Below are 18,415 nucleotides of genomic sequence, written 5' to 3'. Positions count from 1 at the left end.
CTGGAGTTTATTCTACCACTGCTACAAGCCTGAACCAAGAACTTTGCCATTACTGTATGTAATTGATTCCATTTAACCAATTCTAGCTCTCATCTATGTCTTTTTCCTTTTATGAATAAACCTTTAGATTTTAAATTCTAAAGGATTGGCAACAGCGTGATTTGTGGGTAAGATCTGATTTGTATATTGACCTGGGTCTGGGGCTTGGTCCTTTGGAATCAAGAGAACCTTTTTTCTTTTACTGAGGTATTGGTTTTCATAACCATTTGTCCCCATAATGAGTGGCACTGGTGGCGATACTGGGAAACTGGAGTGTCTAAGGGAATTGCTTGTGTGATTTGTGGTTAGCCAGTGGGGTAAAACCGAAGTATTTTCTGTTTGGCTGGTTTGGTTTGCCTTGGTGTGCATAGAAAGCCCAACCTTGGGCTGTAATTGCCCTGCTTTAAGCAATTTGTCCTGAATTGGCACTCTCAGTTGGGTCCCACCAGAACCAGCATCGTTACAGATGTATTAGCAGGAGTGTTGTAAGCAAGACACAAGAAGTAATTCTTCCACTCTACTCCACTCTGATTAGGCCTCAACCAGAGTATTGTGTCCAGTTCTGGGTGCCATATTTCAGGAAGGAAGTGGACAAATTGGAGCGAGTCCAGAGAAGAGCAACAAAAATGATTAAAGGTCTAGAAAACATGACCTATAAGAGAAGATTGAAAAAATTGGATTTGTTTAGTTTGGAAAAGAGAAGACTGAGAGGGGACATGATAACAGTTTTCAAGTACATAAAAGGTTGTTACAAGGAGGAGGGAGAAAAATTGTTTTTCTTAACCTCTGAGGATAGGACAAGAAGCAATGAGCTTAAATTGCAGCAAGGGAGGTTTAGGTTGGATATTAGGAAAAAATTCCTAACTGTCAGGGTGGTTAAGCACTGGAATAAATTGCCTAGGGGAGTTGTGGAATCTCCATCATTGGAGATTTTTAAGAGCAGGTTAGACAAACACCTGTCGGGGATAGACTAGATAATACTTAGTCCTGCTATGAGTGCAGGGGACTGGACTAGACGACCTCTCAAGGTCCCTTCCAGTTCTATGACTCTATGATCATGACAGTGAGTAAGCTGGTGGGCTATCTGACCAGCCCAGGAAAGAACCAGTGCTACAACCAAGTCTGTTTTAGAGCCCCTTGCCTCTGGGCACAATTGACTGTTCAAAGACACAAACAACGCCAAAGCAAAACAAGTCCCCTGACCAACATGAGCTGCAATGCCCAGAGGCTTTTCCCTGGCAAGCTCTGCCCTTAAATTCCATAGGCCAGGCAGGGAGCCATTAACTCTTTCCTGGCTGTTTCACCCTGTCACACAATGACAACTAGAAATTAGTGAAGCATTGCTCCTCCAACCTTTCACAGGTTGGGTTCATTTCACTTTAAATAAGCATCCAGAAGTTCAGAGCTGAACTATCCAAAGCTCATTTTTCGACAGAATTTTCTTATGAGATTTCGAGCCCTTCCACTTCTGGTCACAGCTGGAACAAGAGAACAGCCTTTCTGGCTGTATTTTGGCATGTGTGACTGAAAGCTAGCCAGAACTGGAAGCTAAAAAATCAAAATCAGGGGTTCTCAAACTTTTGTACTGGTGACCCCTTTCACACAGAAAGCCTGTGAGTGCAACCTCCCTTATAAATTAAAAAACACATTTTTATATATTTAACACCATTATAAACGCTGGATACAAAGCGGGATTTGGGTGGAGGCTGACAGCTCGCAACCCTCCATGTAATAATCTCGTGACCCCCTGAGGGGTCACGACCCCCAGTTTGAGAACCCCTGATCAAAATGTTTTCAAACATTACAAGATCTTTAGAAAAGGGTTGGTTCAAATTTGGTTTGAAAACTAGATAAAGATTCAGAGGAATCAAGATTCTCTTGATTCCAAAGGACCAAGCCCCAGACCCAGGTCAATATACAAATCAGATCTTACCCACAAATCACGCTGTTGCCAATCCTTTAGAATCTAAAATCTAAAGGTTTATTCATAAAAGGAAAAAGATAGAGATGAGAGCTAGAATTGGTTAAATGGAATCAATTACATACAGTAATGGCAAAGTTCTTGGTTCAGGCTTATTCTGTGTTTTATTTTTGACCCAGTTTGCACATGCTTATCAGGAATCAATATTTCAGTTCAATTTGCAGACAGCAAATGTGAGGTCTGATTTTTTTTCTTCCAAGATGATCTACTGCCGAAGGTAATAGAGAAAAGTTTATATGCTAGCAGTTCATTGCTGAGAGATCCAGACACAAACTTGCAATTGTTTCAAAAGGTGTTTCATTGTGAACTTTTTGTATTTGAAAAACTCAAGCAATGCATATAGCAAATTGTGCGGAATTAATTCTCTTCCTTCTCATTTCTGCACTTGCAAAGAATCCTGGCCAGTCCCGCTTCCTGTAGAGAAAGCAATAATGCCCATAAAAGACCAGAGAGTGTCTGCTATATGCAACATATCTTCTTATTTATAACCAGAGAAAATGTACTGGATTTATTATGGTCGGTTTGGGAAATCTTTTTTTGTTCATTGCAGCTGATTTTTGCTTCAACCATGTATATTATACAAGTGGAGTGCACCATAACTGCAAAAAGTACTTTTGTGGAGCTTTCTGCTGAGTTTTCCTGTAGCTTGACCCTGTGCAATCATGGTTTTTCTAGCCTTACAGAGATCTAATTGTTCCTAATTTCCTGTCAATAAATGGTACAAGGTGTGGAATTGCACCCCAATGTTGACATTTCAATCATTTGTCCATATTAATAGATGTTAATAGCTTTTACAAATGTAAGTCCTTCAAGTTCTTGTAGGTTATATATATTTTAAAAGGCTATTGTGGGGAGGGATAGCTCAGTGGTTTGAGCATTGGCCTGCTAAACCCAGGGTTGTGAGTTCAATCCTTGAGGGGGCCACTTGGGGATCTGGGGCAAAATCAGTACTTGGTCCTGCTAGTGAAGGCAGGGGGCTGGACTCGATGACCTTTCAAGGTCCCTTCCAGTTCTAGGAGATGGGATATCTCCATTAATTGTGAGAGGGTAATTGTATTATTCATTCAGATTACTGGGGAATATTTGCAACCCAGAGTTCTTCTATTATTCTGCTTTAGGAGATTTGATGGCAGAGAACTCAGACCCCCTGAAGGCTTTTGTTAATGTTCCTCAAGGGATCTGTTTTATTACAATGGTGTTCGTTCCCAAATGAAAATTATAATGGTTCTCCACGGATTTTCATGTCATTCAGTTATATCTTCTAACCACTAGCATTAAAGTGCCAGTCACTGGATTTTTGGTAATATACATTTTTAGAAGGCAAGCAGACTGAAACACTTATGTTCCAAAGTGGCACACAAATTGTATGCAACCCTGTGGTATAAATTGCCAACAGATATGGAAAGAGACTTCAAATAAACAATAAGGGTTCGATGATCCCTGGACTTACAGAGACACAAGCAGAGAAACGCCACCTAGTGTGAGGCCTCACTTCACTTAGCTAATTCTCTGGGGCTTGTATGTATTGTTGTAGGAAAAGGTTTGTAAGTGGGGGTGCTTCGCACATTGCAAAACAAAGGGCACACACCCATGGGGCTTGACTTTTTTACAGGAGAGGTCAACTGGTGATCCTACTTTTTCACATGCATTTGTCATGGGTCTCTACTTAGCCATGTGCATGTGAAAAATCCCCCTTTGCATGTATAAATGCAGTACGTGTATGCACAAAGATAGGTGCACTAACTGCATGTGCAAAAAACCCCACATGACTCACTTTGAGCCAAATTCTTCCACCCTTACTCACTCTGAGTAGTACCCTACTCTGAGAGTACTCCAATTGAAATCAATAGCACTGCTCGCACAGTAAGGTGTGCTCAAAGTGAGTAATGGTAGCAGAATCTGGTTCCATATGAAAATCAGACTTCAGGAGGCAATAGAAATTAACCATGCGCCCTGTCATCTCTGTTTATTCATATAATTAATTGCAGTATTTCACTGTCTAAACACACCTAGTAATTATGAAATTCAATAAGAACCTTTCCTTGTCTTAATTATTTTTTGTCTCACTCTTAATTCTAAGGGTGGGGGACAAAGCAGAACGTAGGACATTAGCTATAGAATACTCTTCCATTCATCCGGCTGTAGTTCTGAAATAACAGTTGTCATAACTCTAGACTACTATTGTTCACTACTGCCCTAACTGTGGGAAACAAATGTACTGTGGTTCCAAAATAACAGTCATCATAACTCTAGAATACTATTATTCACTGCTAGCCTAACCGTGGGAAGCAGTTTAACACAAAGAAAAAGCACCCTGTGTGAATGTGAGAGCCACCGAGGATATTTTGAGTTGTGTTGGATGGTAAGGTCTAAGTGATGACTCTAGGCCAAGGCCTACAGTGGGGGGAAATATGGATGTGCACCACATTGTAGCATCAACCCCGGGAGCCATTTTACCTCAGGCAAGAGCAGTGCATTCTGAAGCTCAGTGGGAATGACTCCACTGAACCACCTTCTAACAGCAATGGGTCACCATACTCAAGGCTTACTCTGCTAGCAGAATGCTATGGCCCTTCCTCCTTCTTGCTCATCTTGGCAGTGCTAGCTGGAAGCCATCCTTATGCATTACGAAGCACTGTGATTGCTACTGTTCCCAGTCGCAGCACAGGGGCATGAAGAATGAGGGAAAGCTCCTATACCTACCCATTCTGCACCTGTGCAAAGTTAATGACATCAACCCCAAGATTCTTTGACCCAAGAGGTAACTATGGCTAATACCAAGATGAGGCCAACATTTAGCTTATGGAAGAAATCTCAATGCTCACCAAAGCATGAACTCCGTATCAACACATATAGTTACCCATCTACCAAGGTACCCTAGGTATGTCTAAACAGCATTTTGAAGGGAGCAGGAATGGCCTATATCACAACAGTTTCAGACTAGTTTGCAATCATTAATGAACGTCTCCACTCCTCTGAGTTAGGGAAATGTCGGTTCCCCCTTTTTATAGATGGGTAACTGAGGCACAAAGACAGTGACTTGGCCAAGGTCACATACAGCAAGCCGGATATTGAACCCATATTTTCCAAGTCCCAGGCCAGTACCTTAACCAAAGATAATTCTTCCTCTGAATGTTCTCATTCAAAGTGCCTGGAGAATTTTCCATTCCTATGTCTTGGTTTTTTTCGGTGTAATAGGCTGAGTTTTGTTTCTCAAACTAACAATCTGAAGGGGATGCGAAGTTACAGGAAAAATTTCTTTTGACTTCTGATGATCCATTTAGAGTTTTGCAAATGTGACTTGCCAGGGTGCTGAACAGGTTAAACTAGAGCCATTATTGATCTCTGATAAATCAGTCAAGATGCATTCATTTGCATATACAAACTAACTATTTAACATTACTCTAGATTTGAGTAATATTTTAGTGAATGACAATTTACGGCAATAATTGTTTTAGTAAGTGGTCTTTGTGCAGGTAAATGTTTCAACAAACAACCTTGTTCCAGATTTCAGTAAATCTTACCAGGGAGGAGATTAAAAAATATGCATTGACTCACTTGTCTTTTTAGCTAAGCAGGAGCTAACATTTAATTATTATGATAGCATTTTAACTTCAGTGGTTTTCTTTCAGCTTTATGGATTATTTTGCTAACAGAATGTTACACTCGGTCTGTTTTTTCCCCCTTTCTAAAATATCCCATTAGGCCCAATAATCCATTAATGTATCAGTGTTATGGGTCTATTCCTCCTTCTCCTGAAATCACGGATACACCTCCCATTGATTTCATTGGGCTATATATCACTTGACCCCAGTCTTATAGAATTGAACCTGTGATACATGGCAGTATTTTCTCTATGAAAATCTATGTACTCTGCAATGTTTTCCCGAGACTGTATTTTTAATATAACTCAATTCATAACTGTTTTCCTGCATTTTATACTTGCATTGAACACTTTGAGTTAGTCAGTCTTTTAACTTCACTATTGGAGTTATATCAGATTCCCTCGCTAAATAGCCCTCTTGTCTGTTTTGTATTACTTCCATTGGTTTGCAGGGTATCTTTATTTCAAATTGTCTGCTCTCTCCCCCTATTGAGACTACACATGTCTATGTTATGTTTAACTATCCCCTGCAACCTGTTAATATAGCATAATGGGTTTGCAAAGATAAAAACCTTACAACAAAATAATACGCTTCTCATTATAAAATGGACCCTGAAAATAAAAAGCCCCTTGAAATGAAAAGTAACTATGTCAAGAGAAGAAAAATCTAGGTCACAGCTTTTCCCAATTTTTGTAATTTAATGCAGTCCAGAATAATTGCTGCACACATTCTTTGGGAATCAAGTCCTATAATGGTCATATTGCTCAATCTCTATTTTTGAATGTTCTTGGTACCATACTCTGTTCTGTTTTCCAAACAATTACACTGTAAAAATGCAAAGAAGTAAGTTGAAACAGAGTTCATCTAAATATTGAAAAGAAATGTAGCCGTCCATGTCAATCTTCCACTTGCTAGTTTCCTTGGCTGAAATTCATTCCAGTGCTGACGGCCTCTGAACTGAAGCCTCACTAAAACCTCAGAGTGAAATTTACTCCTAGGCAGAGGTCTATACCTCAAGTTCCACTTAACGTCCTATTTTATCAAATTGAGTTGTACTTAAGTGGTGCATAAGTTTTTTGCTGGGGTGAATTTCACCCTGTATGCAACTCCCATTGCAGTAAATAATGGTCTTGCACACGGAGCACTTTCAGGGATCATGCCCTTATTCTGTTATATCTAGTACATAAAGTTTTTAAAAAGTGGTTTACAGAGTTAAAAACACTAATGTCTTTCAGGTCAATTCCATCGCTACGTTGCAAGAAATTATGAGGAAACCAGACGTTTAATGAAATCTCCAAGTTTGGCATGTATTTTGCCACCAATAATCCAACGAAAACGGACTGCCAGTAGTAATACTGCTATAGTGTAATGATAGGTGATGGAATGTTGGATCCTGATAGAGTATAAAGATTACAAGAGGCAGCGAAGTATGCAAAAATCATATCAGCAAACATTTCCTTTACACACAAGAGTGATTCAGACTTTGATCTTTGTTCCTATTTTAAATCACCTGTCAGTTCAGGAATGCAGTGATGAAACATTGGAAGTGATGCAGCAAGAATAATATCCCCAATCATCTTACTTTGTAGATGAGAGGTGTGCAATGAATACCTTTTGTTTGGAGCAAGATTTCTTTTTCTTTTTCTTTGGCATAATATTTCCTAGCCATAATGTGCCAGCTCATTGTACTTCAATTAACATGTCAATAGATTTTGTTGTAACGGAAGAGATATGGAAAATAGGACTGGAGAGGGCTTCTAAATTATTTGTAAGGAGAAGAAAGTATTTGTGTTAAGATCAGACAATTCAAAAATTATACCCACAAAGAGTTGGCTTAATTATTCAAAAAGCTATACCCAGGGCCGCTGAGAGAGGGTTCGGGCCCCGGTGAAAAAAAAATTTCGGGCCCCCCAGCAAGGGCGGACCGGCTAAAAAGGGCCGACGAGAGGGGGGGAAGCAGGGGAAGCCAGGGCCCCAGGCCCCCTTCCGGACCGCCGGGCCCCGGCAATTTGTACCGGCTCCCCCCTTCCCCCCCATCGGCCTGGCTATACCTAGTATTAAGCTAATAGATAATTTCCTTATTCTTAATGTAGTGGAGTGCTTGATACACTTTGAGATTAAATAGCTTCCTAAGAAATATGTTTGTCTGCAGCCAAACCTCCTAAAACTGTCATTGTGTCTGGTCTCACAAACTAAGCAGGGTCAATGGGAGACCAAGAAAAACCCAGGGTGTTTCAGTTAATAAGTTTTTCATTTTCCCCTTAAGTCAGGACAATGCCCCTCTATACAAGGTCCTAATGTGCACTAGGCTTATATAGATATATTTTAGATGAGATATATAAATGAGAACTTGACCACTTCTGTTCATTAACAGCCTGATCCACTTCCCCATGAAGTCAATGGCAGAATTCCCACTGACCGCAAGGGGAGCCAGACCAAGTCATAATTTCCCAATTTTTCCCCTGTTACTTTTTGCTAAATGGTGACCTGGCCAGATTCCAATGTGGCTGATTACTTTCTGCCGACCTAAATTCCCACCACATTTTTAATTGGAGAGAGTATTTCTCTTCATTTTCTGTCCTAAACTTTTGTCTGTTGTTGTTGGTGTTCTGTCAACCTGCTGTCTCCATGCCAGAGGTGGCTGCATACCAGTAGTGAGTGTCGTGAGCCCTAATTTGTTAACAACTTGGCCTTCAGATTATTCAGAATCAAGGACCAGATTCTCAGCTGGTATAAGCAAATTTGGCTTCAGGGACTTTAGTGGAACTCTGCCTATTTATACCATAAGAACATAAGAATGGCCCTACTGGGTCAGACCAAGGATCCCTCTAGCCCACTATCCTGTCTTCCAACAGTGGCCAGTGCCAGGTGCCCCAGAGGGAATGAACAGAACAGGTAATCATCAAATGATCCATCCCCCATTGCTCATTCCCAGCTTCTGGCAAACAGAGGCTAGGGATACCATTCCTGTCCATCCTGGCTAATAGCCATTGATGGACCTATCCTCCATGAATTTATCTAGTTCTTTTTTGAACCCTGTTATGGTCTTGGCCTTCACAGCATCCTATGGCAAGCAGTTCCACAGGTTGACTGTGTGTCGTGTGAAGAAATACTTCCTTTTATTTGTTTTAAATCTCCTACCTATTAATTTCATTTGGTGACCCCTAGTTCTTGTGTTACGAGAAGTAGTAAACAACACTTCCTTATCTACTTTCTCTACCCCAGTCATGATTTTATAGACCTCAATCATATCTCACCTTAGCCATCTCTTTTCCAAGCTGAAAAGTCCCAGTCTTATTAATCTCTTCTCATAAGGAAGCTGTTCCATACCCGTAATCATTTTTGTTGACCTTTTCTGAACCTTTTCCAATTCCAATATATCTTTTTTGAGATGGGGCGACCATATCTGCACGCAGTATTAAAGATGTGGGTGTACCATGGATTTATAGAGCGGCAACATGATATTTTCTGTCCTATTATCTATCCCTTTCTTAATGATTCCCAGCATTCTGTTCGCTTTTTTGACTGCCGCTACACGTTGAGTGGATGTTTTCAGAGAACTATCCACAATGACTCCAAGAGCCCTTCCTTGAGTGATAACAGCTAATTTAGAACCCATCATTTTATATGTATAGTTGAGATTATGCTTTCCAGCTAAGGATCTGGTTTTGACAGGTCCTATATAAATATAAGTTACAAAATTATTTATATTTAGGGAAAATTCTATTCTTGTGTGTAAAACGTTGCATATAGAATGTCCCTATAAAGTTAAAGAACTTGAACGTTTAATTGAGATGTTCTCCCTGGACACAAATAACAATATTCAAAAGCCAAGCTGTATTGATTAGCTATGATTAGACTTACACATGGCAAAATGAATATGGATGAATAAGTCTCTTAGAGTCAAGTTTCCAATGCAAACACTTTTGTTTACAAATATCTTTCCATGCATTTTTTTGCTTCCATGATCATTCCTGTCAGTAAATCTGTTTTGGTGCCTAAATGGAGGAGAAGGTTTTGCATAAACAGGCACAACATTTCTCATCATTAGTTAAGCCACACAACTGAGTTATATTACCACACACAACTAAATTTCATGATGAAGAACTAAATCATTTCTTGTCAAATTATAATCAAAATAAGTTGCTGGGTAAGAGACATGTTGAGTGCTGAGCTATATTGAAAATCTATTCCTCATTTAGCTGAAAAGGGAGCCCTGAGCTAGCACCGGGCTGGAAGCGGTTTTCTTGTCTCACAAAATTTTTCAAGAGTTTGAAAGTTTTTCCCATCTAGGTTCAGGATGAAAAGTTGGAATTTCAAAAATATTCATGAACCAAAAAAACAAACATTTTTTATTTCAGGACAATCAAAACATTTCATTTAGCTAATTTTCATAGCATTAATTTGGATTTTGACCTTTAAAAAAATAATACTGTAAATAGTTTACATTTAGAAATGAAAAGTTGCTTTGAGATGGAAAACTGATTTTTTTTTCATTCAGAAAATGTCAAAATGTTTCATTTTGGCAAATTTGAAACTTTTTCCTCAGTCTGTTGCTTCAGGAAATGTGTCTAAACCAGATCTGTTCCGCAAATCCTTTCAATTTCGACAAATTGGCATTTTTCAATGAAAAAGCTTTTCATCTAAAAATTCCTGACCAGCTCTACTCATAGACTTATAGATTCTAAGGCTAGATGGAACCATCGTGATCATCTAGTCTGATCTCCTGCACTTTGCAGGCCACAGAACCTCACCCACCTACTCCTGTAGTAGGCCCATATAACCTTTGGCGGAGTTACTGAAGTTCTCAAATCTTGATTTAAAGACTTCAGGTTACAAAAAATCCACCATTTACCCTAGTTCAAACCAGCAAGTGACCTTGTGCCCCATACTTCAAAGGAATTTCCCCCCAGAGTCTCTCCCAAACTGACCTGGGGGGAAATTCCTTCCAAACAACAAATATGGCAACCAGTTAGACCCTGAGTAAGTGGCAAGACCCACTCTGAGCTCTTTTGAAAATCTAGAACAATTACTTTTTAGCGGTATCTAGATACACATCTGTTCTTTGTGGAAAGTCTCTATATCTCCAGATTCAACTCATTCATGAAGAAAAGTGGTGAGACAACCAAATATGAGGCAGCATCATTCCCCGTTTGCAGTGGCAAGATGACATAGAAGGGGAATCTCAGACTTTTCATAGTGTGGACCACATTTTAGGAAAGAGTTTGTGGACACATTTTTGATCCCACAGACCCACTTTTTCACCCATTCATGATGATGTAGGATCTCTGTGGCAGCTACAGCAATTGTTCACATGGCAAAGTAATAATAAGGAATGTATTTTTAGCTTCTTTTAATGCAGTTTGGCAGCTGGAACTGAGAAGTCAACATCATGTGATCAGCCAGCTCTCTGCAGACCACCAGCAAGTGCTCCATGGACTCATTAGAGAAAACTGTTGTAATAAAAATGGATAAGGAAGGCCCCAAATCCGACCCCAAATTTCATACTCTTGGACTTCACTAGAAGTTTTGGGTGCACAAGGAATTCAGAATTAGGCCAAAGTGATATGGTTTTATTTAGTAAATTCTAATTTTAAACAGCAATTGGATTTCTTCCTCTGTAGAACAGTGAATTTATACCACAAGTGTTGTTACAGACTTATGAATGAGGCCAATTACGAGAATAAACTTGTGGATATTCAATCTCTCTCTCTCTCTCTCTCTCTCACACACACACACACCATTTATACTTGTGAGCTGTACTGTAGAAATAGAGAATGACTTATTGGATTTTATTAGTGTTTCTTTTCTAGCTGCAGTTAAGAGCCCAGATTTTGGTCTTCATTTTAATTATGTTTTATGTTCTCAGCTTAATCTCCAGTGAAAGATGCCAACATACCCTCTGCAGTCTTTTCCTCTGTATGCAGTTTTCCATTATTTGGAATGGATGATGCCCTCTGCCCGAGTGAAATTTGACTTTGCTCTAACATAGAAGCCTGAAGACTCACCCTTCCCCACTAGTTCACAGGTCATTGGCTGCACGGTGAAAAAAGCCTTTTCTTTGATGCACCATCCCAGCCAGATTTCAATATGGTCAATCGTTTGGGGTTTTGCTTCTAGTGAGTTAAAAGAGCTACCATACTTTTCCAGCAAGCTAGTGTCTTGAGCCTCAGACAGACAACTTCTTGTTATGTTACTCTGAAGAATAATAACATAATTGTCCACCGGGGACACCTCTGTTTTCCTCTGCACACCAACAACTAGCTTTGTTAAACTCTTCCAAAGTGCGCGCCGTAGTACTGAACTGGGACAGTATTAAAATAAGGGAACCATTGCCGTGCCTGATTGAAATGTTGCTACCTGCAGTGCCGGGGAAGAAGGGGCTTATTGCAGCATGGGTTGCAGTATTTGAAACCACCACAGTGGAGTCCTGTGAAAATAACATTGACTGATTGCACTGGGCTTTCTAGAGTTACATTCCTTGTTTTGCTTACACGCTTAATACATTCCCCCATGAACCCCATTCTCCTGGAATATATTTGTCTTCAGTATGTTTTGGCTCTGTGTAACATATGTAGTCTGATGGCTTTCTGTCATTTAGAGAGCTGAAGAGTGAGCACCCTTCATTTTCATTACGACACCACCCTTGAAGAGTTATGCATTTGGGGAGTTACAAAGGCATGTTCTCATTATCTAACACAGGATTAAATATTAGCATGACTGAAAGTGTGTCTCAGAGAATCAAATCAACAACATTTTAATTAGGATGGAGCAAAACAGACTGGTGCTATAAAAGATGTCATCTGACACAATGTTAAATATTTTTACTTAGAGCTGTTTTTATTCCAACACATTCTTGGGGGGAGGGGAACGGGAAGGGGAGCTGAATCTTGCAAGAATCCCTGATCCAGAAAAGCACTCAAGCATGTGCTTAAATTAAGCAGGTGAATTGTCCCATCGGAGGGAGAGGAGGTGACATGATAAGCCATGAGGCCAGGGATAGTTATGAAGGATCTTGAAAGCAAGGACAAGTAGTTTAAACTGCATTGAATAAATAAGGGAGATCGAGAGAAGGGATCTAAACACTCCTGAACTTTGCTGAAAATCTGGATTAGGATCTGAATTTTGCAGCTCAAATGCAGTCCTTAAATCCAAATAACTCTGGCTGATGAAAGACTAGATCTAGGCAGCAAAAGCGTAACAAATGATGTTTCATCCCTAGAACAGCAGGCACAGATATCTCAGTCCTGCTAAATGCTGAGGGTCTACTACTGGGAGGTGAAATGCTGTGCACAAACATATGTACAACCTCCGAGGGTACGTCTACACTGAAACTGCAGGTGTGATTTGCAGCTTGTAGTACCTGCAGCTTGTGTACTGTAGCTAGCTCACTAAAAGTAGAAGTGACAATTCTGAGGCACAATCATAGGCTGCACAAGTGAGTACGTACCCAGGAGGTTCAGGTGGGCTCATGCAGTCTGCACTGCAGCCTACGTCGCAGAGTCCTCACTTCTGTTTTCAGTGAGTTAGCTAGAGTACAGCTAGCAGGGGTACGTCTACACAAGTTGGAAATCACACCCCCAGCTGCAATATAGATGTACCCTGAGAGGTAGGGAAGGAGAGCATCGTAGATTGCACTAGAGCATCCCCTTCTGGACAGTATTTCAGAGCTGTAACAACAGGCAGCAGGAGAAATCATTGTCCAGCCTTCCTCAGCCAGAGGTAGGGTGACTAGACAGCAAATGTGAAAAATCGGGATGGGGGTGGGATTAATAGGAGCCTATATAAGAAAAAGACCCAAAAATCGGGACTGTCCCTCTAAAATCGGGACATCTGATCACCCTAGCCAGAGGCTACATTACTGTGATATTGAGGCTGCAGATGGGGTGCAAAAGGGGCAAAGATGGGACCTTAAAAGACATTGCTCCAACAAAAGGAAGGTGAAACATTTTTAGGACCTTCAGACTAGATGACTGGGGAACAGGCTTTAGGGCCTGATCTGGCACCTTTGACGTTGATGGGCGCTTTGCCATTGATCTGAATGGAAGCAGGGTCTGGCCCACGTCTGGCAAGTTGTCGTTGTTAGCAGGACGCCTCCATCGATCTTTTTCTTAAAAATGATTTAGAGGAGGAGAAAAAAAAAACACTGGAAAGATGATTAAAAAAACATTGGAAACATGATCGAGAAATCCCCCTACATTTAGAAATGAAAACCTCTGCCTCTAGAAACTGTGCAGACTTGCGGGAAGATTACAACCAGATTTTCACATTGTGATATGCTGTGTTTACAAATGGAGACCAAAATATGCAACCGAGTCATAACCCCTTATTAGAGGGGAATTACTGAAACTATGAAATGCAGCGTACTCTGCTGATAGACTGCAATTATTGTGTTATGCCTCCACTAACTGGCACAGGCTCCACTACCACCAGTCATTTTATACATAGAAACTTGTACTTGATTGAGTAGTTCCAGTCACTCTTCTTTCTGTTGATGAAAACACACAGATGCAAGGGTGAAAGGTTGTGTAGGACTTTGCGTGTAGCTAGCTATTCCTAGCCCCATTGGACTGCTCAAACACAATTTTAATAATAATAATAATTAACAGAGTTAACATTGGAAGAGAGTTAAAGAAAATTCAGGCCACGCTTCTCAGCTGTGCCCACAATCTGCTAGGTGCAAAAGAGGGGGACACAGAAAAACCAGTTAGGGCTCCCTGATCCAGGAGCTGGTAAGGCAACCAAGAATAGCATAAATGCCACTGTGCTCTACCATACACTTTCTCCCCTCCATGCCCACTAACACCATCAGCAGTAGAGGAGGGTGGCACAACAGTTGGCTAGGTCAGCTCTACATCGTCTAGGGAATTCCTGTTGGAGGAGATTGCCATTTTTACAGCCCTCCTGTGCCACCGTAGTACAGGAATCCTGATTGAAGAAGAGAATCGGTCTCTTAATGTTTATTTTCAGTTGATTTGAAAGCAGGTAGCAGCAAGCCAAGCCTTCTGGGTTCTATGCCTAGGTCTGCTCTGTGTGACTTTAGGGGAGTTGTTCAACCTGTCTGTTCCTTGCTTTAAACATCGGTAAATAAGTATAATGATCCTTTGCAGGGAGAGAATGAGGGATTAATATCTGAACTGCTCTGAGATCCCGGAATAAAACGTGTAAAAAAATTGTGCTAAGGTGTAGGGAAGTTTTAAAAAAAGACAGAATTGTTTGGGTTCCACGTAGATGATTCCATCCCTTTGGCAGACATGTAGGATTCGACCTCTTCGCTGATTCGTAGACGCTTTAAATATAACAGGGACGGCCTGGGGTGTTGACATATGGTTAAGATAATAAAAAATGAAACCTTTCCACATGTTAGCTGAAGTGAGTCCAAATTTCGATGAAGATACATACTGAAGTAATGTGGAAAAAGAGCAGCTTTGTGCCATCTACCAGTCTTTGGAGTCATAGTGTCATCAGGACCCCTAACTCAAATGCCTACGATTTTGCACACCCAGTACAAACCCCACATTCACTTGGCGCCGTGATTCATATAGATTCCTGGGACTTAAATCTCATGAACTGATACATCCAAATTGACACCAATTGTGGTTAGTTTCTTAATATGTGCTCGCTTTAGATATTCATTTCTGGCTTTGTGCAACTGCTGAAAGGCAAAATGTGTTAGAAAGAATTAGCTCTGAACTCCTGCTAGGGGGCTGGTGTTTCAGAGAATCCATGTTTTGACAGTAACCTGGAGATGGGTTGGTAACCTGGGGATTTTTAGATAGGCATCCAGAGAGGTCAGAATGGGCAGAAACAGATTGACCAAGTCAGGGAGAATCCAGTTTGCAACCAAAAACCTCCTACCTTCCTATTTAACAATGTTATCTCCCACATAAAAATGACATTATCCAGAATCATCTGGGTCAGCCACACATGTGCATCAGCCTCTCTCTCTCTCTCTCTGATTCACTGAGAAAGGCAGACACGCATGTACGGCTGACACCCAAGATTCTGGTTAGTATAACTGATCTCTGCTCTGCTTCTGCGTCTGCCCTTGGGCATGTGGGAGGGGTGGGGATCGCCGGGGCTGACAGCAAACGGAGAAGAGCCGGGGAGACAGATTTGAAGTGTGGGGCACAGAGCCACGGCAGTGCAAGGTGAGAGGGGTAGGGCTGCTCAGTATGTCAGGGAAGGGGTCATGTCCCATTCTCCCTGGGTGTTGGCTGCAACAGGGACGGGGCAGATGAAGGGCTCAACCAGGGAGAAGGGTCATGCCTCATTCACTCCAGGCCTTTGGGTGCAGCGGGATGGAGACTGGGGAGAGGTAACGCCCCCTCCTCTCCCTGGACTTGGTGCAGCAGGAAGGGGGCGGGGCCGCAGGGTTCTGTTCTGCTGCAAACCCCCTGCTGAGAGCAAATGTCTTGTCTCCACTTCCCTGAGTGTAATTGCAGCCCTTCCCCCTCGAACACCGCCTACAGCCAACCTTGTCATAGCCCTGCCAGAGCAGGGCCCTGTGCTGCAGGGGGCAGAAGGGAAGGTCTGCAGCTGTCCTCGCCTGGCTGGACCGGAAGACTGAATACAGTGGGGGGGAAGGGATGTCAGTTGGGATGTTGGAGGGGGATATGGAGGGTGCTAGGGAGATGGAAGGGGGGCAGTAGGCCTAGCAGTGGGGACATTTGAGGGGGCAATGGGGATATTGGGGGTGGGGTTAATAGTGGTGGTGGAGGGGGTCAGCGGGGTGTATTGTGGGGGAGGTGGCTTGGGGGGTGCAGGATGCTCCCTTGAAATTAATTTGAAAGTGTTAGTCAGTTTGGTCATGAGACTGTTCTCATTCCCTATGTTCAGTCCCCCCCGAAGCAGATCTGAACAACCAGGCAAAAGCTCCCGCTAAATCACATCACCAATTCCCATGTTGCCTCCTTTGAATTGTCACCCTACCTTTCAAATGGCACAATGGGAAACGGCACGACAAAGAACATCGGCTTGTGCTGTGCTCTTTCAGCTCACACAAGCTTAGCAGTGGAAGATGGGCCATGGCCCAATGCATACGCCAATGGTGCTGCAGGCCAGGCTGTTGGCAGTTCACTACATGCCATTATTTGACGTCAGTGGAGTTATACCAGTTTACACCAGCTGAGGATCTATCCCCGAAATTAGAGTGGCACCCAATGTATTGCCTGAATTTCCAAGCAATATTAATCCCATTCTTACGTATGTTTGTGGGGACAGATAAAGATTTCAGAGCCATGCAAACATTTCACCCCTCCATGGATTCACACCCTAAGTGTTCCTTTGAATTTGAACCTAATAAAAACTAAGTTTACGCTAACCAGGTTCATATGGTTTCAAGTTGGGCTACTGACACCTCCCATTGTCCCTCTCCAGTCACCCCGTACGTGGTAGGGGAAAGAGAAGACTAAAAATATGCTCGTGCAAAATATACATACAAAGTTTGAATAGCTGAGAACCGCATAAGCTACCAGTGACGCCCGAGAGCTCTAAGGTCACCTCAGCCCTGACATGCCCATTATAATTAATTGCTATGCAATACTGCCTAACAGCTCCAATGGCAATTGGGTGTCTCATTGTGCTAAGCTTTCTGAGACAGTCCCTGCCTGCAATCTAAATAGTGCCCCTATCTCACCCTTTGCCTGCGATCACACAGTAGCAGAACCAGGAATAGAACCCATCTCTCCTAATGCTTGATGCAATGTCCCCATCCACTAGACTACACTGCCACCTACAGCTGCAGTCTCTTTCCCTCTGCTGTTTTTTTTTATATCTGATGGATTCCCCAGGCTCAAGCCCACTTTGTTTTTTATTCAGATGTCTATGGGAAGTTTGCGTCTCAGTCTTTTTACATTCTCTCTTAAATGGGAATTAAAATACAGTGGGAGATTTTTACGCCAAGGCGTTTTGATTTCAATCGGTTGTGATTGCGAGTGAGCTCCTCTGCATGGAGTTAAACTTTGTACAGTTTGATAGGACTGGTCAGAACAAAATTAAAAATTGCTTTGAATTGTTTTTCTTGTTTTAAAAATGACGTCTTTACCTGCTAGGACTGATGTCAGGGAAATATATGAAAAAGCAGTGGAACCTTTACTGGATTTTCAATGTAAAGAATAGAATGTTACAAAAATAGTCAAAAGGACGGACACACACACACACAGATTCTCTTTCATTATTTCAAGTCATCCAATAGGGAAATGATGCTGAGAACATTCTCCAAGTTTCCTGTTGCCATTCCTCTGAAAACAAGGGAAAACATATTTATGAGTTCATTACATGTTTTCATTGGACACTTCTCCCGATTCAAGACTTCTATTAAAACATAGAACCTCACTCAATTTAAATTCAGACTAGGGCAACAGTTTGTGATTATTTGCAACATACTAAAAATCATTAATCAAAAACTGTCATATAAGCAAACACCATGGCCTCCTGGAGCCTTGTTTTATTGTACCACATCTCCTTAGCGAGCCCACCGCGTGTGCATGACGGGGCTCAATCTTCCACTCCTTGTGCACTTAGAGCTTCCATTGAACCTTCTGAGGAATGCAGCTTAGAGTGCATGGTAATCATTCTTTCTATCTGCTTCACTCGTCTGCCCTGATATGGGGTCTGATCCAAAACACATTAAAGTCTGTGGAAAGCACATCTTTGACTTTGGATCAGTCCCATAATGTAGGCCTGAAGGAGGCAAAAGGTGTATGCTTTCTAGTACTGGAAAGAACCACTGAATTTTTCCTCTTCTTTCCTTTACCTGCAGCTGAGGTAGCTACTGTTTTTTCACCAT

General features: G+C 41.7%; 2 long non-coding RNA genes across 2 annotated transcripts in view; one reads left to right on the top strand and one right to left on the bottom strand.

Moving 5' to 3' along the window:
* Positions 1–18,415, top strand: part of LOC128841473 (uncharacterized) — a 152,130-nt gene that overhangs the window by 97,411 nt on the left and 36,304 nt on the right. The window lies entirely within an intron of this gene.
* Positions 17,696–18,415, bottom strand: part of LOC128841472 (uncharacterized) — a 61,103-nt gene continuing 60,383 nt past the window's right edge. Inside the window, exon 4 of the long non-coding RNA XR_008445847.1 lies at positions 17,696–17,867. This is a non-coding gene — a long non-coding RNA (uncharacterized LOC128841472). The remainder of the gene's footprint in view (positions 17,868–18,415) is intronic.

The sequence above is a fragment of the Malaclemys terrapin genome, chromosome 8, assembly GCF_027887155.1.
Source record: "Malaclemys terrapin pileata isolate rMalTer1 chromosome 8, rMalTer1.hap1, whole genome shotgun sequence".
NCBI lineage: Eukaryota > Metazoa > Chordata > Testudines > Emydidae > Malaclemys > Malaclemys terrapin.
This window is presented reverse-complemented; position numbering and strand designations above follow the sequence as displayed.